The 22,297-nt window shown below is 36.5% G+C and overlaps 1 protein-coding gene across 9 annotated transcripts in view; it reads left to right on the top strand.

Annotated features, from left to right (window-relative positions):
• mecom (MDS1 and EVI1 complex locus) overlaps positions 1-22,297 on the top strand; it is a 546,819-nt gene that overhangs the window by 186,807 nt on the left and 337,715 nt on the right. The gene's annotated exons all lie outside the window — the stretch shown is intronic.

Below are 22,297 nucleotides of genomic sequence, written 5' to 3'. Positions count from 1 at the left end.
GTGGTTTGGTTCCCTTTTCTGCATCTGCCATTCAGACATCCTTTTGTTTTCAAAATAAATTTGAATCTAGAAATATATGCTTTTTAGTTTGATGTTTAAAATTACTAGTAAATATAATGATTATTATGTACTGTGCATCGATGTGTCCTATTACATTTTAAAGGCAAATATTAATTCTTTTTTCTTGCCTTTAACACAATCTACAGTAAATTCAATTACATTAATTACACTTTGCACTTATAAGCAAAGTGTTCTTTGTACACTTTGACAAATACAGTATAGCTAAAATAACTATTGATATCATTGCAGTTGTAAATTACATTTATTCTGCACCTTTTATTCTAGTGTGAATTTATTGATTATTCTTTATTTTCGAAAAAGAAAGTTGGACCTGTGTGAATGTGGTTGTGTATAAGTGGACTGGCAACCATTGCTGCCATGACAGACTCTAAATTAGATTAATCAGGTGTGAGTTTCGAATATTATGTTACTAATATATACACTGATTTAGCGAATAGCTAGCCAATCAGATTTGCACATTTGTTAGGTATTAATAATAATAATAATAATATTGCCTGAACTTGCTTATTCCAAAGAGGAGTCACAAAAGGCCAGAGCTTATCATGGTAGCACCAGGCACAAGATACAAGGATGTAACCCCAGTCTGTTACAGGTCAGTTTAGATCTGCCAATTAATGCAATATGCACATGTCTGTTGCTCCGGAGAAAGACGAGAGAGGAGTGATTAGGAGCATGCACTGATAAAGCCTGTTGCTGCACCCACCACACAACGATAACACCTCAGGATCCCAGATTAGGACCCGGGTGTAGGTGTACAATGGGTGACACTTCAGCACCATACTAGTTTGAATGGAGTAGAACAGTGTGAGGTTTCTTGGTGCCAATCCTGCCACCAACCCCTAGTTTTCCCTGCAAGTTGGCAGACCTGCAGTGCTGGTTGCAGGTCATTCCCAGGATGGATCAACTGCAGTTTAAGGGCCTTGCTCAAGGGAATCACTTCTGGCACTTACAGGGTCAGAACCTGCAATGTAGATAGAACAACGTGTAAAAAACATGACAGACATAATAGGATTTATGCCAGCTGCAGACAGTGACCAGGTCAGGATGCTGTACTTCAGAGTCATATGTTACCAGCCCCACTATCATTATTTCTGTTTTTATTATTAACATTCTAGAATTGAACTTGCTTCATTCTTGTCCTTATTAACCTCCCAGGTTTCATTAAAGGACCAATATGTTCTTGCCTCTACAGTATTTCCTTTTTCCCCCTCAGAGATTCCTATATACTGTAAATTTAAATAACAAAAACACAAGAATTGTACACAATTCTATGCGCCCATGGCATTTTACACAAATGTCCTTATTCTTCAGTTCATAGGTCATTCTTGCCATTTGGAATTAACAGATGATGTTTAAAAGCTACAGTGCTCATCAGATCTCAAAACTTGTGCAACTTTCTCAAAGCCTTTTTTTCTACAACCAAAAAGGCTAAACCAAACTTTTTTGTTTATAAATTAATTTTTCTAATTTTATTCAGTAAAATATTAAATACAACTTCTAGTTTTATATCTTTTTTCCTCAAATACATGAACAGCATGTTCAAGTCTGCTTGCTTATCTTTCCATGGCAGATTTTTAGCTCTTTTAGCATTTCACCTGTCTAAGTTGAATGGAATGCTTCTCAGTAAGGTAACTGTGCCAGAGAAATGGCTTTCAAACATGAAATGATATGTTAACACTGAAACTTCAATGCCCAAATATAACACAAGGCAGAAGAAAACAGAACTAAATGGGTGAGAGGGGAGACATCTCAGTAAGGAATATTTTATATGTATATACAAAAGTCCACAATAGTAGTTAGTGTTGTAGTTTACATGATAAAATGTGACTTGTTCTTGAAATAAAATGCTGTCCTTCAATTTAAAAACTGATATACAAAATTACATACAGAGCCATAATTAACACCAACGCTGCCATCCCATAAAATTTTTTCCCTTCATTGACCAAAGGGATTTTTGCTTATGTGAAAGCAGTTTTTAACAGCTTGACGTCATTTTTTTTATGAAACTAAAGGAATGTTCTTTTTATATATATTTTTTTTTTGGCTCCTTAGCTGATAACTGTTATATTTGATATGCTGTGCTACATACTGTACCTTTCATTAAAAAAAAAATCTGCATAATTAAATCCATATTTATTTTTTAAACACATGGATGACCTTCTGTATTTTGTAGTTGTTTTAATGAACTGAGAGTGCATTGTGCTGAGAACCTCCAGAGCTGCAGCCAAACACGAGGCTTTTCTTTTTAAGCATACTGCTTTAAGCAAGGCCTTTATAGTTTAATTAACTTGAGCAATGTAAGGGACCGTTTAAAAATGAGGTGTTGATGATGGTGTGCTAAGCAGTCACATTCATTACATCTTATGGCTCATTCCAGGCCCTTACTAAAGCAGCAGGATGGCAGGCCAGTCCCAGTGTCTGCCAAGTGAAAGCTGCTTTCCTTGATGTTTAATTTAACTACATGTTACTGTCATGTTCTGCTCGTTCTTTTTCTGTCTACTGGTATTTTCAACTTAATCTCCCTGGTTTTCTCCCCCTTTCGCCCTTAATTTCCATCACATTCAAGACAATGCTCCCTTGCCGTCTTTTATCTAGTTAGCACCATAGCATTGCAGGCTCAGCTGTGTTCTGTGGTTTTAACGGATTTGTTCCCTTTTTTCCTTTTTTCTGATTTAATTTTTATTCAAGTAAACTCGTCATAATTTGATGCTCAGAATTTATCTTCTAGTTCCACAAGAGAGGACCTCTAAATGTGATTTGAATCCTATGGCACCAGGAAACCCTTGGGGAGCAGCAGTCACACCAAATAAATCACTTTTTAAATGTTCAAACAATGTTTCTCACTGTGGGAAAAATGTGCATTACATTTAAAGTTGGCTTGAGCCTCTGGTATTTCTGAAGACCTCAAAGAAGTGTTAAAACTTCGGTGTTATGAATTATAATGAATTTAAATGCATTTAGTGCACCTTTCATATTATGCCTGTGGTAAAGCTAGTCTTTTAAAGCTTGTGTTTTAGGGTTTTGATTTAATCAGAGGAATACACATCACCCTGTGGTTTTAGTTGGATTATCTGTCTGTCTGCAAGTTCTTTCTTTCTGTTTTGCATAGACAACCATAGCTATGTATATTATTGTACAACACAATCACATAAGTGGATATGATTGAATTGCAGATTGTTGTTGTTATTAACAGCAAATTATTATATCTTTCTCTTTTTGTTTTTGATCAAATTATTGATCAGTGGTTGTTTTTACTGCTAGCAATTTTCTGACCCAAACCAGAAGTTCAGACATGTATTGAGAATATGTCTGTCTTATCATTATGGAGGACAAAGCAGGAACCAACCCTCGAAGAGTACAGCCAAGGACAAGGACACACTCACTCTTATGTGATCAGTTGCGTGACTGTTGACATACTGATTATCCAACATGCACATATCTTGAATCAGAAAAGAATACCAAAGTATTTAAAGTAAAACCCATGGTGGCATAGTGAGAAGGTGCAAAATCCAAGCACACAGTGCCCTCACTCACGTTTGCACCAAGAGGTTATGATTTAACAGTGATAACTGTTACACTGCCAGGCTGCCAAGTAGTCACATTAAACTTAATTACATTTAATATACGTTATAATTTTGTGGTAAAAATAAGGCAGTAGACAAGAAAAAGGTTTGAGGATGACCACCCCATATACTGAAAAAGCAGCAAAATAAAAGAAGCACGTCTTTACAGATCAAAGTTCACAACTGAACTGAACTAACAGGATGAGTCTGTTCTATAAATATGGTGGATAGGAGGAAGAGGTAGAGTTAGGGTGGCCGGAACAAGAACTGATGTGGCAGGAAGATGAATTCTGGGTACTGGAAGTGATGTCATCAGGGTTGGCAAGAAAATTATGTTAGTGGGTGGTTTGGTGTCACTGAGAGCCAGGGCCTTCAGCTGAACTGCAGGGAAACAAGAGGAGAGAGGATCAGTTACAAGCGTCAACCCCTGGCCTCCCGTTCCACCGCCGCATCTTATTAAATGCACTTCCGTCTTGCAAACTCGGTGCAGTATATTAATAGAGGCAAGTATCATAGGGATAACAGATGTACAGTATAAATGCAAAAATTTTACCTTGAAAACTAAAGGAACAGCACACATTTATATAATGACACCTGAAAATATGCTTTCTATTTTGTTTGAAGTTCAGATTCCTATTGTCTTAGGTCAACCATATTCTGAAACCATTGTCTTCACAATTTCAGTTGAGTGTAACACATCTGAAAATTGATTCTTTATATCTGCCCATTCCAAACCAGCATATTATACAAGACATGTAGGTTAGCTTACATGTTATAAATGAATGTGTAGGTGTGTGCCAATCAAAACTCAATAATCAAATAAGCAGACTGAGAAAATGAATGGAGCAAAAGGCAGTAGCAAGGGACAGCACTGGACATCAAGTAGGAGCCATTCCTGGTCAGGACAGCATTTCACCACAAGCCCTACTCACACACATCTACTCACCCACACTCACGCTGGGCAAATTTAGAATCTTCCAGATTAATGAATATGCACATCTTAGGAATGTGGAAGAAAAACTCAAAGTACCCAGAGGAAAACCAAAGCAGACATGAGGAGAACACATAAATTCCATATTTTATTTTTTTTTTAGAACTTTATAAATTGATTCTAATTAAAAATAATAATCTATTTTCTCTAGGTGCTTTATGAGCTTGGATCAAATTACAATATACAGTGGCATTTATCAAATGGTTTCTTAATAAAAAATAAACATAAAATCTACATCAAAAAGCAATACTAAGAAACAGTAATGCCCAGACACATTTTGCTGCAATGCATTACCACTCTGCTGTTTTTATTGCTTCTTAGGAAACTAATGAATACTGGTTACTTGAAGCTGAAAATGATCAACAGATGTATGAGCAGGGCTGTTTTAAAATAATTACGTTATCATATGGTGTGGCATGTATATGCAGACCCAATTTAAAAGCAAAAACTCCGAATCCACTATAATTTGCGCAGCTTGTCTCATGGAATTCCTGCCAGTGAAATAATCTAATTGTCCAAGACTCTTCATAGCGCTGTGTCAACATTGCCATTAGCAATAAGTAATTGGGTGAGTTTACGTATTTAAGGGCCCTACAAATTTGGTTCTGGACTACATTCCTGTTTCTTGGTCTGGAAGGATACCCAGGTCATTAAAAGAAAAGTTAGAACTGTGGCAGCTATGCCGAAAACATAGGTGTCTGCTCTTTCATAAAAGCTGCCTCTGGTTATGCGAGAATCAGTGTTGTATGTTTTAGCATGGAGAGGACAGAGCTTTTAAAATGGATGTGGAAAATTATGGCAGACACAAATGTGTTGATTTTCTGTTTTTGGTGGACATGTGTTATATTAGCTACTCTATTTTTCAAGTAGTACCAAATAAAGTGCATTGTACTATAGTTCATTCCTTGAAGGCTTTTTTTTTTTCTCCTTATCTATTTGGGTTTGTACAAAGGTGTAAATCCCATTTTAACAGCAGGCAATATTACTTTACAATGAACGTGTTCCCTTCATTGGTTTTGGGCCTGTTTCTGCAGTGATCGTCTCTGTGATCCTATATCAGATAAAGAAGGTTCAGAAGAAGACTGGAAAGACAGACATATTTATTCATATGTCAAATATGTTTATGTTTTTAGTGGCGATTTGCCAGTATTGGATAAAAAAAGCATGTGAAGGAAGAATTATTGGAAACATTGCAAGAACAATCAGCTTCATTGTAACTTTAGAAGGCTTAAAAGAACACTGAAATATTGGATTGAAACATCATGACCATAAAATGGAATCCAAAAAAATTGATGTACATGCTGGTAGAAATCGATAACTTCCTAAAGTTATCTTGTTTACACAGAGTATTCTATCACTGAAATGTACTGTAAATAATAAATATTTTCAAAGACAATGCCGCCTCACTCTGTTATAAAAGAATAACATGAATGAAATTCTTTCCCCAGGATTATGGTTTCAAGCATTACTTAAAAACTCAACTTTTCTCTCACCATACACTTCAATCTGTTCAACAGAAATTTTCAGCAAATATTAAACGTGAAGAGTAAGATTTTCATCCTTCATTGTCTAACCCATTTAAATCTGGTTCAAAACAACACAGAACAAGGACCCATTCTGTGAGTAATCTTCAAACTGACCTTACAGTTCATTTAAGAAGAAGCAAGAGTACAGTGAAGAAACCCACACAAATATCCCAAAAACATGCAAACCCAAGTTTGATTACAAATTAAGTCTAGTTCTACAAATAGAAACATCATACAGCTCATATCGCACACTTTAACATAATGACCTGAAAAACCATTGCTACTGCCTAGTACAAAGTCTGCTCATACATGCCAGAAGATTCTTCAAGGTGCAGTTTCACTGTCACATTTTGAAGATAACAAGCATGACTTGTTAGATTTGTATGGCTGTTTTTGAAGTAATAGTCAAGCTTTTCCAAGTAAAAGTATAAGAGTCATACATGCCTTTGAATTAAACAGAATAACTTTTCATTTTATTTTTAAGCATGGACATTGTCCATTCATATTTTGGGCAGATTCACACAGTTCGTGACCCGCAGTTAGCAATGATATTCATGTATTCAGTTGTGAAAGTAATAAAACACTGCAAAAACCCTTTGTCTTGTTCCTTCATTTTGCACATACTGTTGTCAGTGTTGTCTGTCACTTTCTGATACTTCCACTCTCTTTCAGTCCCTGTTAATTTGCTGGATCAGTCCATGGGGTTTGATGCTACACTTACAGAACGTTATTTTTCAGAACCTTTTAACATTCTGTTGAACTGAAGTGTTCACAATAGTGGCTCTGTATGCCAGACAACAGACAAATATATGAAAAAGCATTTTCTGTTGATAGCATGCCCTTTTTTGCAGTCTTAATGATTGAACTGGCTCTACTGGCACAAAAAGTATTATATCTCGATAGTAAATTTATGCACTGGATGATGGATGAACATTTTGGAAATAATATAAACGGTATCTCTTAAGATATAACAAAGCATCATCATTTTAATTAAGTTCCATTCAAAGATTCTTATTGTTAATATGTACGTAGTGCAATGAAATTCATGCATTCAGTGGCTGAATGTCAAAGAAAATGTGAATTTACCATTCTCATCCAGGACTGAGGTTGCCAGTCCTTAAGGATTTGCACTACCAGCCTCAGTCATGTGTTGGCTTTTCTATGTATAGATTAAATGTTCGTGTATGCTGAAGGCTTTTTAATAATTTAAAATTAAGATAAAAGATCAGCTATCAGAAACTCTGCTAGATGGCCTGCAAGGCCACAATGCAGAAAATAGACTAATTTGCTTGAGCAATTAAGTAGAACACAATGAACTGTGGGGTTAATGCTTCAAACCTCCAAAACATTAAAATGATAGAAAAATGAGAGTGTAAAATTGCAATTGTACCTACGCCCAGGAAAATGGTTACAAAACAGAGAAATAATTTCCACTGCAATTGCATCTGATATGGTGTGGCCTACACACAGGGCCAGCACCACCATTAAGGCGAATTAGGCTTTCACCAAGAGCGCCATCCATTAAGGGGGATCGGGGGTAAATCCAACTACATGGGTTAGCTACTAAACAGTCTGTTGGCGCACTAATAACCTTGCCCAAGGGTGCAAAATAACCTAACACCAGCACTGCCTACACACGTGTTGATAGGACACAAGGAATTTCAAGAAGAAATATCAGTTTGCTGCTTACTACTATTAGTGTGCATTGTTTTGTTCCTACTGCATCTTGAATGAGACAACCTTGCAACCACAGAGTGATAGGTGCTTTACTGTTTCTAATACTATGTGGCTACTCTTGCACGCTAAAGGATTGGTAGCACAGGGTGTCAAATCAGTCTTTTCTGTTTTCATTTTAATTTTATCAAAGGTGAATTCTATAATAAATAAAATGTCATGCACATACCCATTCATTTATTTTTGGGTCTGTTTATTTCAATACGTTATTTAAATCTGGTCCTGTTTGCATCATGCCCAATACAGGAACCAGCCCTGGATGAAGGAGTATTCCATCCCAGGACACCTTTCACACCTTCACACTCCTAACCAACCTAAACCATACGTCTTTGAGATGTGAGAGTAAACAGGAGAAACTAGAAAATACCCACACAAGCACTTGGAGAAAAGACAAACTTCATTCAGACAACACCCAAGCTAAATGCTGAACTCAGAAATCTGAGTCAAGTTTTTGTCTTTTGTAGAGTCTGCAAGTTGTCTTTGTGATTTTTGGATTTCATATATCTTGCTGGCATACCTCCAGTATCCTAAAAACATGCCCTTAAGGTTATATGGCGATTTTAAATTGGCACTGTATGAGTGTCATTGTGGGAGTGTGCAAGAGTGTGCCCTGCCATTGTGTCGTTCCTCATCTAGAACTGGTTTCTGTTTTGTATCTAGTGCTGCCAAGATAGGTGCTAACTCTTATGACCCTGAAGTCAGTAATGGATGGATGGACTATTGTAAAAATAGCACTAAGACTGGTGTGCTTAAACCTGGAAAAACAAAGTTGCAGTCATAGTGGCCAAATGGTTGAAGTCCAAAAAAAGAAAAGGATGCAATTTCATTATTACCCTTCACTCATGGTATTAAAATATGCTTCCAGTATCTGTATCTTGCTCAGATAGAGACCTGATTGCAATCAGTTTCTCCTTTCATGGATCGTTGTATGCACATAGAAAACACATTTAGTGTTAATGTTACCACCATCTATCTCTGACCACCTCTGAATTTGGTCAAAATGATTCTAATACAAGTACATTTACACTTGTTATTTAATGTGGTCAAGTGCTATTGGATCACCAAACATGCATACAACATGCACCAAAGATGCCTTGGAATGGTGCTTGATATTTCCAGACAAATAAATTAAAATCAATTTGTGCTAGTGGACTGGGAGTTTTAAACAGAGACATAGCACTCCTTCAACAAAAAAAGTAATTAACAATAATGGCAATGACAAAAGATCTGTGTCTTTACAATTTACTTTTTTTTAATTAGACATGACCAAGGAAAGAAAGTAATGCTGCAAAAAAAAAACAGAAGAACTTGTTTCTATTTTTCAATCCTGCTCCACTCGGTTAAAGTTCATAAACACCACCATTAGAAAATATCTTTTTCTTTTTAAATATATTACTTTTGTAGTATGCCAAGTTCAGCCAAAAATGCATGCAAAATAAATAGGATTAATATTTCTATATTACAAGCAATGTACCACAATTTCAATATATTATTTAGGCCATATGTTGTTTTTAATATAGTACATAAATGGTGGTCATTTATATTAACAAAATACTTTTAATTTTTAATTAAAATAGTAAGTGCTTTAAAAAAGTACAAGAAGTGTTATGATGTCACACTAGGTTACATTACGTTAGTTCATTTGGTTCAGATCTAGGAGTTCTCCTGGAGTTATGCACTCATTTGAAGCTTTGACAAGAGATAAAAACCCTACAGGACAGTCTGTGATAGAGAAAAGCCTCTGGGAGACCAAGAATAATGGATGAACTGTCCTTCAGGCAGTTAGTTAGAAATAAGACCAGGCTTTGCAGTACACCATTCAGCTTAAAATATGTGCCTTGATTGCCTTAAAATGTATCCTTTAGTGGTCGTTCCAGTTTTGTGTGAATAAAAATACTTTTTTAAAATTCACAATCTCAAAATTACTACTCATATACTCTTTTTAAAGTATTTTTTGCTTAGCTTAAAAAAATGTACACTTTTTTGCATTAGAAGTACTGATATGTGTGACAGCAGATAGTAGTGCAAATAAATAAGGCAGCTCAATCAGTCAGAAGTATAATGGAGTATATTTTGGGCCATGGTGGAATGAGGAAAAGAACACACAACATTCTTAAATATGTTTAATTCACATTAGTGTCACAGAGTACCAGACCCTATCTTGGCAGCATTGGGCACAGTGCAGGAAATACCCCAGGACCAGTTTATCACAAACTAAGGCCAACTAATGTTCAAACCAATTAACAGTTAATTAGTCAGTTTAGAATCACTGATTAATAGTTTACTCTCACTAGGCACGTTTGTTCTGTACGATGCCCAAGCATGATTGTCCCCCCTACCTGTTACTTGCTAGCCTGCACTGACACTGCGTTTAAGGTTCTAGGCCAGCTTTCATCATGACCATGTGACTTTGTGTAAAGCCAACACAAGATCTGATCATGAAATTACAGCAGGCTTCTCAAAATGATTTTACTTATTTGTGTTTTTTTGGTGTCATGTAGAACAGGATAACGCTCTACCCTCTTAAAGATTTACTGAGTGTGCAGCACAGCATTTTAGATCAATAGATAGATCTTTATTGTCATTGTCACTTTTACAAAGGGACAATGAAATTGAAGGAAAGATTTCTTTGCGCCGCCGCTGGCTCCTCGAAGCTGGGATTGTAATCCACAAAGAGCCCAGTGTCTGTGCGATGTCGTCCGGAATGTTCTGGATGCAGAGAAACTCTGATGTCGAGCAACTCTCGTTCCGTAAGCCGACAGATAAAATATCTTGCCGGCTATACGTTTATTTATGCAGGCAGGGTGGAAAAACCAAACTCTGAGTCGGAGAGCACACAACCACAGCGTCTAAGTGTGCCGCCATTGCTTTACCTTTTACTGTTAATCATGCAGCATGTATGAGAAGATTTTTACGGAGACAAATGATGTTAAGAGAAGAATCTGCAGCTTTTCTTGCCAACTACAATTCACATCCATCTGCTTTTAACTGAAATGGTATCAAATGAAATAAGAGTTGCACTATCTGACTTGTCGCATCATTGACATCATGTCTGTTTTCCGTGTTTGGGCATGTTTAGCGATCACACTGTTCCAGAATCCTACTGAACCATGCTTCTTCCATGGAGCGATCACCCTAGCCAAACAAACTAGACTTTGGGTGGTTCCTATGGACAAACATGCTCAGGCACAGAACAAATGGCTAGAGTGAGTACACCCTTAAATAACCAGCACATCTTTGGAGAATGCAGAAAATCACTAGAGTAACTGAAGGATTAAATATTCAGACTGGACTGGGGATTCTAGCCCAGGAAGCTGAATCTGTGAGGCAACAGCACTACCTATGGAAGCACTTTGCCACCCCTGAAAAAAGAAACAAAACGTCAGAAACCCTAAAGTTTGTCAGTATCTAAAAGTAAACCAAAATACCAGAACATGTCTCTTAGAAAGATCAATTTAATGTGCCACTTTGAACATCAGAGTCTGAAACCACTAACGCCAGGACCTGTCATCTTACCACTTCTTAGCCCTTTGACTCTAGGAGTGTTCAAACATCACCACTGGTTTGCAGAAAGCAAGTAAGAAGGACAGAGAAATGAGAGTGAAATCAAAAACAAAGCAAAATTCAAAACCAGATATCTTTTGTCAGGTTATGAAGGGAAATCAAAAATTCCAATCAACAACAACAACAACAACAACATTTATTTATATAGCACATTTTCATACAAACAGTAGCTCAAAGTGCTTTACATATTAAAGAATAGAAAAATGAAAGACATAATTATAAAAAATAAATCAACATTAACATCGAATAAGAGTAAGGTTCAATGGCCAGGGGACAGAAAAACAAAAACTCCAGACGGCTGGAGAAAAAATAAAATCTGTAGGGATTCCAGACCATGATACCGCCCAGTCCCCTCTGGGCATTCTACCTAACATAAATGAAACAGTCCTCTTTGGATTTAGGGTTCTCACGGAAGGGCTTGATGATGATGATGGTCACGTAGACTTCTTCCTTTTAATCCGTCCATCATTGTTGGAGCATCATGAAGCTTTGAGTAGGTGGAGGTGGCGCAGGCCACCACCACAAAGAAACCGGAAAAAGAAACAGAAAAGAGAGTTGGGGTCAGTACCGATTTTAGAGCCACCATGAATAGTTGTTATGATGAATTGAAGATACAGAGTATCAGGATTAAGTTAAATTACGATTAAAATGAAGTTATAAAAAGGCCATGTTAAAGTAATGTGTTTTCAGCAGTGTTTTAAAGTGCTCTATTGTATCTGCCTGGCGAATTCCTATTGGCAGGCTATTCCAGATTTTAGGTGCATAACAGCAGAAGGCCGCCTCACCACTTCTTTTAAGTTTTGTTCTTGGAATTCTAAGGAGACACTCATTTGAGGATCTGAGGTTACGATTTGGAATATAAGGTGTCAGACATTCCGATATATAAGATGGGGCGAGATTATTTAAGGCTTTATAAACCATAAGCAGAATTTTAAAGTCAATTCTGAATGACACAGGTAACCAGTGTAGTGACATCAAAACTGGAGTAATGTGTTCTGATTTTCTTCTCCTAGTTAGGATTCTAGCAGCTGCATTCTGCACTAGTTGCAAACGATTTATATCTTTTTTGGGTAGTCCTGAGAGGAGTGCGTTACAGTAATCTAGTCGACTGAAAACAAACGCGTGAATTAATTTCTCAGCATCTTTCAGTGATAAAAGAGGTCTAACTTTACTTATGTTTCTTAAGTGAAAAATGCTGTCCTAATGATCTGATTAATATGTGATTTAAAATTCAGATTACAGTCAACAATCACCCCTAAGCTTTTTACCTCCGTCTTGACTTTTAATCCTAATGTATCCAGTTTATTTCTAATAGCCTCATTGTATCCATTATTGCTGATCACTAAAATTTCAGTTTTCTCTTTATTTAACTTGAGAAAATTACTATTCATCCATTCTGAGATACAAGTCAGACATTGTGTTAGTGAATCAATAGAATCGGGGTCATCAGGTGCTATTGATAAGTACAGCTGTGTGTCATCAGCATAGCTGTGGTAGCTCACGTTGTGCCCTGAGATAATCTGACCTAACGGAAGCATGTAGATTGAGAATAACAGCGGACCCAGGATAGAGCCTTGTGGAACACCATATTGGATATCATGTGTCTTCGAGTTGTAATTCCCACAACTAACAAAATATTTTCTCCCTGTCAGGTAGGATTCAAACCAATTTAAGACACTGCCAGAGAGGCCCACCCATTGACTAAGGCGATTTCTAAGAATGTTGTGATCAATGGTGTCAAATGCAGCACTCAGATCTAAGAGGATGAGAACAGATAAATGGCCTCTGTCTGCATTTACCCGCAAGTCATTTACTACTTTAACGAGTGCAGTTTCTGTGCTGTGATTTGTTCTAAAACCTGACTGAAATTTATCAAGAATAGCATGTTTATTTAGGTGGTCATTTAACTGCATAATGACTGCCTTCTCTAGAACTTTACTTAAGAAGGGCAAGTTAGAGATGGGTCTAAAAGATCAGAACATTTAGGGTCTTTTCCAGAATATCATTTAGAAAAGTCTTTACTAAATATCCCCAAACATGGACAACGCAAATCCCCTGGAGTTAGCTTAATAATTATGAAAACATTCAAGCATGACTTCTGGGGACATGTCTCTAGCCGCAATCACTTGTGTCCATGCAATGAGACCTCAAAATAGTGACTTCTGTGAAAATAAAACGGTATTGTGTTAAAAATAAATAAGTAAAATGGTATCAGGTACTAGAAAACTTTTAACTTCACAAACTCATGTCTAATTTGAATTATCTGATTTTTAAAACCAAAGTATAAACTAAGGGAAATGCTCTGAAAAAATTAATGAAGCTCAGAAAAATAATGTAAATCATAAGAGGGGTGTTGTTAATACAAAAGCAGTGTGTTAAAGCATGTAACTCTGTGGCCTTAGCCTCAAAAAGATGGATTAGAACATCAGAACATGCATCATTTGTATTATGAACAATTAATCAGGAAGTACCCACATAAGTGTTTTGTTTTAGATATCCTAATAAAAGAGAGCATAGCATTTTAAAATAATTACATGGTTCTGACAAGGATGTGCAGATCAGCAATTGGAGGAAAAAAAGAAAAAAAAAGCTTAAAATTGGACTCAATTACAAACCACAGTTGAATGACACCTGGGAGTGTGCTTTGTATTAGAACTTCAAAACTAAAAAAAATAAAAAAAATTCCCCTAAAGCAAAGTGGATAATAATGTTTTGTGTGGTGCAATGAGATCTTAGCGTTGACAGTTCCAGCCTTCAGTCTAAAAGGTATAGATATAAGAGATATTTTGACCAGAACAGGCTGTTCATCTTAACATAACTGGTCATTGCCAATTAACCTAATGATTCCAAATGTCACTGAATAGAGATTTGTGTGCTCCCATTGTTCTACTCTCATCTCTATTACACTGTATATATGGGCTCCAATTGGCATGCATTTAGTCGATATTAAGTTGTCCCTGAAAAATAAAAACAAAGCTATATGCAGAAACATCACTTTAATTGTACTGTGATGAAAATGTTAAATACATTAAAAGTAAAATATAAAGTATACTTTAAATCTTTGATGTATTCAATATTTTATCATAACACAAATCAAATCAATTCCTGTATCTAGCTTTGCATTAGTTAACAACACATTTTCATACATTTTTGCCTATTAAAAAAAAAAACCAGGCCATAAGAAGCCACTGGATAGGCCATAAGATGCAATACAGAAAAAAATGGGTACATGCATAAAAAAATGCATTACGTCTGCGTTCCTATTCAGAACATGCCACAAACGATTGCTTCTTTTGGTATTAATGACACTTACAAAGCATCAGTAAAGCAGTTATTCATCTCAGTGTGACATTTGATATGCTGGTAAAATTACTTTTGAATATGAAGGATTCGTAATCCAAATATTGAAGTATGCAGGCGTTTGGAAACCGGAAAGAGATGTCAGAGGTGTCATGATTGTCAATCTTCCAGTCTGCAGAGAGAGGAAGAGAAAGGGCATTAGTTGACAGTGGCCTCTGGCTTTCTGGATGATTAATACAATTATCCGAGCCCTTAAACTGTCCCCTATTCGCACGCGTATGACACAAAAGAAATATGTCTCACTTCTGACTGTTCCAAAATGAAGTTGTTTTAGTAGGCCACATTGCAAGGATGAATAACTGCTTTACTGATTCTTTGTGTCATTAAAATCAAACAAAGTCTATTTAAGGTCTTGTTATATAAAAGTAAATGAGTAATAAATGTTTTTTGCAGTACCTAAACTCATGTGTTACCAAAGATACATAAATAACAATGTTAATATTAACAATAATAATAATTAAAGAATCAAAAATGAGTGAAAATGACATAAAAAAGGAATTTAAACATAAGACAGGTAGGGAACTTTTCTTAAACATAACAGAAAGGTGTTTAGTTCCTACCTGGAAAGTGCTTTCTACTTTTTAAATCTCTAGTGAAACAAACAAACAAAAAAATAAATGACCAGAGCCGTTCCCAAAGCCGTGGGAGATTTGTTGTGGTTGTCCTGGTAGTATGGTGCCTGATTTTCCAATTATGATGAAAGTGTTAATGAAAAGTTTAAGAAAAATACTAAGCTTATTCTTTAAAAGACTGCATTTCTGGTGCTAAGGATTACAGTAAATTCATTATGCAGGTGTGGGAAACAAAAAAAAAAAAACACAGATAAACATAAAAGTGTGGCTTTAGAGGCTTATATTCCTTGGTTTCCACCTAAAAAGCCCTTAAAAGCCCCTCAAAAATCTTTTAAGTAGGTTTGTGATTTTGTAATTGTATGAAAAGCAAATTTTAGTGTCAGTTTGCAAAACTGTATTTGAAACAAGACTATTTTGCTCATTACTAATATTGACTTAATTTTGGCATTATTCTCGCAAGCTGTAGTTTCTCATTGCTGTGTCCATGTTGTTTATGGGAATGATGTCTATTGCTGGTCATAAGTGAGTGAGTTAAAATGGCAGTGTGTCGCTATGGTTTGGGTAAAACCAGAAATAACTTTTCTCTCTTGATTTATTATAGTTAGGGCAATGAATTTCTGTTAATTGTTGGGACCTTTCTACTAAATTTATTTTGACTTGGATTTTTCTTAAAGGTTTTTAATTTGATGATTAGTTATTTTTTATTCTATTACTACTGCCTCTAGACTGTCCACACACGACTATTTTGCCTTCTTATTTTGCGCCTTTTCATTCCCTTACTGTTCCTCAGTATTTTTCCATGGACACTCACAGTGTGCCCATAACACAGTCTAGGGCAGTTTCTCCAAATCCAGCTGATGCTTAGTGTTTGAAGGTTAATTTGTACTGACATTAGACTTCATATTTTGATGTAATCAAGGAGAAGAGGCAAAAACCTCAGGTAAAATTTTTAAGAGCATTTGGATGTAGATGCCTTGTTTGATTGAATCCTGATTGACTGAAATTCATTTATGCATAAATGAAGGAATCTGGCCAGGGTGTCAACAGAGCTAAATGTGAAAAAGAAAAGAAGGCTAACCATCTAGAATTGATCACATTTCATAATAATTCATAGGCTGATATACTGCCTCAACAACAAAGTAAAGAGGATCCATGTCCTTAAAACAAAACATATTTCTTATACATATAGCCAGTTCATACCACATGGGTTTATAAAGTATATTTATGTTGTTTCAATACTTTTTTTAATGTTCAAATTTATGTGTTGTTTTTCTTTAATCACATTAATTGACGCATTTTTCTATCTAAGCCAATGTTTTTCAACTGGTGAGATTGACATGATCTTCAAATTGCCTAATTTATAAATAAACAAGTAACTGAGAATGTTCTTCCATAGTTATGTAAAAGTACTCCTATATGAAGGTAGATATACATAGTACCGAAACAGGTGTCAGGTGGAACACAAGGGTAAAAAGATGTGACTTAAAAAGACACACAATGGCAGAACATGAATCCCCATGCTTAGTTGTGGTTTGATTCAACCACTCCATCGCATGGTGCTGCTGCTGTGACACCCCACTCCAGTCTTTCTAAATCAGTCTTTCAAAGCTGACATTGGCTATGAGAATGCTATGAAGCAGTCACACACAGGGAAATACTGGACATTGTTGAACCACCTTGGATATACTGTACATGTGATTAATTGTGATTATTTGAGGGGCAGGTTGTGATTAATCACAATTAAATGTTTTAATTGTTTGACAGCACTAATTTATGTTTATTTCAACAAAATTTCAACATCCTTTATATTAGTTATCAGTTGATAGACTTACTACAAACATACACAATAAACTCACAAGTGCTCACTCAGAGCTAAATTAAAAAATATACTGGCACATGCTTATTATAATCTACAATAGAGTATTTCCAGACTTACTGTGGAGACTGCTCAAATGCTTGAAATACTGGAAAACTACTACAATTAAACAAAGGGCTCTTATTCAGTTTAGTTTTTTTCAATAGGGATACAGTATTATCTTAATTTAATTTCACTGAAATAAATATGACTGAAAGAGGACAGTTTCCAGTGCCTGTCCTTATTGGGTATGTCAGACTCTCTTGAGCACTTCTTGGCCTTCCGTGATGTGTCCTTTTATTGCTACTTTGGGTCCTGTTCTGAAAAAAGAGAAAAATATGCTTAGATACTTCTGGAGGTCATTGTCCTTAACTGTACTCTAGGATTTTCCCTAGGCTCCCGACTGTGTCCTGGGAAGGTGGAGTGATCTGTGACAAAATACATAACAAATACACACCTACATCTTTTCACCTGTTTTCTGAGGCCTACTGAGTGAGACAATCGGGTGCAAAGAAGGAAAAAAAGCAACTGTGTATAAGATGTTAGATGAATAAAATAGTTCTTCAGTTTCAATTTCCTTTAGAGTTGTTAGTTTATTGTAACACTTATATGGTTCAGATAGGGGAGGAAAACTGAAGTTTCTAGAGAATAAAAAAAAAACAAATAAACAAAAGGAGAATGTAAAAAAGTTTACACAGATTACAAATGAGCTAGCAACATAGCTCAGATTCCCAGAGCCATGAGGGCAGCAGTGTTAACCACTGAGCCACAGTTGCTTTATATTTACTTGTATGTGGATAGAAAGCTGTCATTTGTATATTATCTGTTAACCATACTGTTATTGGTATGCTGTTTAGGAATTGTGCTGTGCAAGAATAAGTTGAATTGAATTAGCTTATTATTCAGACCATAAATTATGGTTTATTATACAAAAAGTATGTATTGTTTAGTGTTGTCATGTTTTGAGATGTCCCGTCATAACTTAAACATTCCAAAGAACATCTTGACTCTATGATTTTAACAGCAGAGTACTTAGTTTGCTTTACATCATGCTGATGTAAATTTTCCTTTTTATCTTTTATATCAAATACAATAAGTGAGATATCATTATCTGGATACCCATATCTCAACAGTTTGTAAGGCCAGCATGTAATGGATTATCTTTTAATACTAACAGTTTTTTTTTTAAGTCACAGTGAAGTGAAAGCAGACGAGAATTCTATCAATTGTGTAAAATGTACAAGTGCAACTTTTCAGCCTTGCTGGATGTCTCTTTCTGTCAGATGCCACGGTGTCAGGCTGAAAGTCATTTGTCATCCCTGAATTTCATTATCTGCCCCTTCCCTTTCTTTCAGCGTTACTTTGCCAGGACATTTGTTCAATGTTGACCCCCTTGACAAATAATACACCTTAATTATGTCAGCACGAGGAGATGTGTCATTCCTAGGACACTGTAATTGTCTGCCTGACAGGCCGCCTTACTTGGTTTGTATCTCCTTCGGCATTCTGATCAGACCCTTGCATCTTTCTTTCGCCTGTCGCAGTGGAGCCAAGATCCATTGAAGCAGCCCATTTCACCCTTGCCTACATGTCCCAGATTTTCCCATTCGGTACGGACATGTGACAAAGATGTTTTGCAAATTGTAGCTTTAACATTTAATACCTAATCAACTCTTCTAAGCCTAAATATGCCTTTTTGTACCACACATCAGTATGTGTAGCTGCATATATCATTCTTTGAATAAGAGAATGCGCATGGTGTATTACATCTTAATTTTGGAGTGACAACTGAAACCGCAATGAAAGAAGGATATACATGCTGAAGAATCAGAAAATACACCATAGCCATCATTCGTTCAAGGTCCCGGCAATGTGGATGAATGATAAAACAGTATATCACTCTGACATAATAAAAGAAGGAATAAAAAAGACATAGCTTTTTCAACAATTCTTTCTTCTAAAGTTATGTAGTAGTTAAATTATTCATATTCATGAAAGTTGTGTTAATACTATAATATTAAAAAAAATAGGTATAACACTATTTTTATTCATAAATTAGAATCTAAATTGCTTTCTTAGTAAAGTGGCATGGTACTTAGTGCTGTGCCTCACATCACTAGGAGTTTGGGTTCAAACCGTAGGCCTGTGTTGAGTTTGCATTTCCTACTTGTTTTTATTTTATTTAAATACTGTATGAGTGTGTGTGTGTGTGTGTGTTTGTACCTTACAATGGACTGTTTTGTCCATCCTGTGTTGTTTCCTGTTGCCAGGATAGCCTCCAGCTCCCTTCAACACTGCCTTGTATTAAGCAGGTCCAAGCAATGGTTGATGCACATCTCACAAATATATATAAATAAACAAACAAACAGTCTGCTTTATGAATACCAAAAGGCTGAGTTGAATTAAGTTTTGTTGCTCAAGCCTATTCAGGCTCCAGGAAAGCTTAGAAGATGTCCATCCATCCATCCATTTTCCAACTCGCTGAATCTGAACACAGGGTCATGGGGGCTTAGAAGATTTGCAATGCCTAAATCTTGCTCACTCCAATCTCTTGCTCAATCTCAGCAAGCACTGGTCAAAATAGGTCTTAACTCTCTGAGAGAAATAAAAATTTTTAGAGAAGAACATGGAAACTTCACAGAGAAGGCATCTTAGCCTACAATCAAACCAAACTGAGGTGGACAGAATATCTAGTGCACTATGAGAGGCAACTGGAATATTGAATTGTAAAAGTGAGTCAGAAAAGAACTAACATTAAGAGGGGAGTAGAGAGTTGCAAAAGGTATCAATGCTGCCTCATAACTTATTATTTTATTCAATTCACTTGAATTTATTCAAATATAATGATATTCATAACATGCATTCTGTAAATCCAGCTGATCATTGGGTACAAGTCCCAAAAAAATAAATTTCTGGGTTCTATGGACTTTAGAAAAAGAAAAGAAAAGTGAAGGTCTAAAGCTGGAGTATTAAAAGCAATGCCATTGTCTCCATCCATGCTCTGGTGCAGAAGTGGTAACTTGGTGAAAGTGATAGTGACTTCAAATTTCATCCCAGAAACCATTAAGGATATGAGAATGGGATAAGCAACCTCCAGTGAGAAGATCTGCCACATGATACTGTTGACAAAACATGTGGATGAATAATAAGGTAACGTGAACAGCCACTCTTACAGATCAAGCAAGGGTTCACTGTGCTAAAGAAATGGGCTTGAATGATTAGATTAATAGGGTACTTTGACAGGTAGTTTGTTTTAGAGTTTGAGGGCCCTGTAGTTAAAGGCTGCCCCCTATAGCTTTACTCTACTTGGAAATTTTCTAAAGACCTAGAACTTGCGATCGTAATATCTGCACGGAAGGATAAGCATTAATAAGCTTGACAAATCAGGGGAAAGGGTTAAGCCCATATGTCAGAGTGAGGCTTTTGAAATTGTCACTAAAATAATGATAAAAAAAATACATTTGAAAATCTTTTGTTAATTAACCCTTAATGCAGACTCTGAGATGAACAGCCTACAACTCTAGAGGTTTATTTAACAGGCACTATACACTAATGAGACAATACATTATGCAGTGAATAACTTTGACTATCTTGCTATGCTGTCACATGTCAAGGTCAAAGATATATTAGACGGTAAGCTAACATTAGGTACTTGCAGTTGATGTGTAAACGCAGAAGAGATTTCCAGTTGTAAAGACCTGAGTGACCATTTTAAACGGCCAGTTGTTATGATCAGATTACTCTGTCAGTGCATTTTTGAAATCGTAAATGTTGTAGGGTGCCAAATGCCAGATGTGGTGAGTACCTACTAATAGTGGTCTGTGGAGGGAAAAACCATAAACCACTACCAGGGTGTTCGGCAAGCAAGACTTACCAATGCATGAGGTCAAAGAAGGCAATCCCATCTGGGACGAACTAACAGAAAGGCTACTGTGGCACAAATAATAGATAATGATGCTTATGTTAGTAATGTGTTACAACACACAGGGTACTGAAACATTCTGTATATGTAAATATGTCGCCGACCAGACAGAGTGCCTATGTTGAGCCCTGCCCACTGCTCAAAGCACTTCCAATGGGCATTCACACAAGCCTTTGGATCAATAGAAGGAGGGCATCTGGTCGAATGAATCCTGTTCTCTTTTGTATTATGTAGATAGTCAGGTATGTTTGTGTCAGTTCCCTGAAAAAGAGCACACCAGGATGCATTGTGGGAAGAAAATAAGCTGGTGTAGGAAGTGTGATGTTTTGGACAATGTCCTGCTAGAAAAACTTGGGTCTGCGCTTTCATGTGGATGTTAATTTGACATGTGCCACTTGCCTAAACATTGCTGTAGATCTGGCTCAGCCTTCATGCCAATGGTATTCCCAGATGGAAGTTGCATCTTTCAGCAAGATAATGCTCCCTGCCACTGCACACATTGTATGGGAACTATTTGAAGAACATGATGAACAGTTCAAGGTATTGCCCTGTCCTCGAAAATTACTAGATTTCAATCCAATTAGGCATTCATGGGATGGAGCAACACATCCAATTCATGGTGGCTCCATCTCCCAACTTACAGGAGTTGGTGGAGTCTCCTGCTCAACAAGTCCAATCCACAATGGCTCCAACTAATGATTTGCAGGAGTCCGAGGGTCTGCTGATAACATCCTGGGGCTGGATACCACAGGACTCCTTCAGCAGTCTTGTAGAGCCAGTGGATCAGAGCTGTTTGGGCAGCACACAGAGGAGCAACAGCATATTAGACAGGTGGTCATAATGCTTTGGCTCATCAGTATATAAGGTGAATAAATAGATAGATCTTATACTTGACTGGCCCCAAAGGGAAAATTCATTTTCTACAGCAGCAACATAGAAAGTCAATATAAACAAAGTACACAGTTTTCTTATTTGATATGAAAACTATTGTCTGTCCACCTATACAATATTTAATCAGTTTACCTGTTCGCATGGTAGTGGTGTCTATAGTCTTACTGGCAACATCAGGGTGAAAAACAGAAGCTAACCCTGAGTAGAATTCCTTTCCATCACAAGGCACACTGATGCA

Source organism: Polypterus senegalus, chromosome 1 (genome assembly GCF_016835505.1).
Source record: "Polypterus senegalus isolate Bchr_013 chromosome 1, ASM1683550v1, whole genome shotgun sequence".
Lineage (NCBI taxonomy): Eukaryota > Metazoa > Chordata > Cladistia > Polypteriformes > Polypteridae > Polypterus > Polypterus senegalus.
Note: the sequence above shows the minus strand (reverse complement) of the source record. Positions and strands in the feature narration are given on the sequence as shown.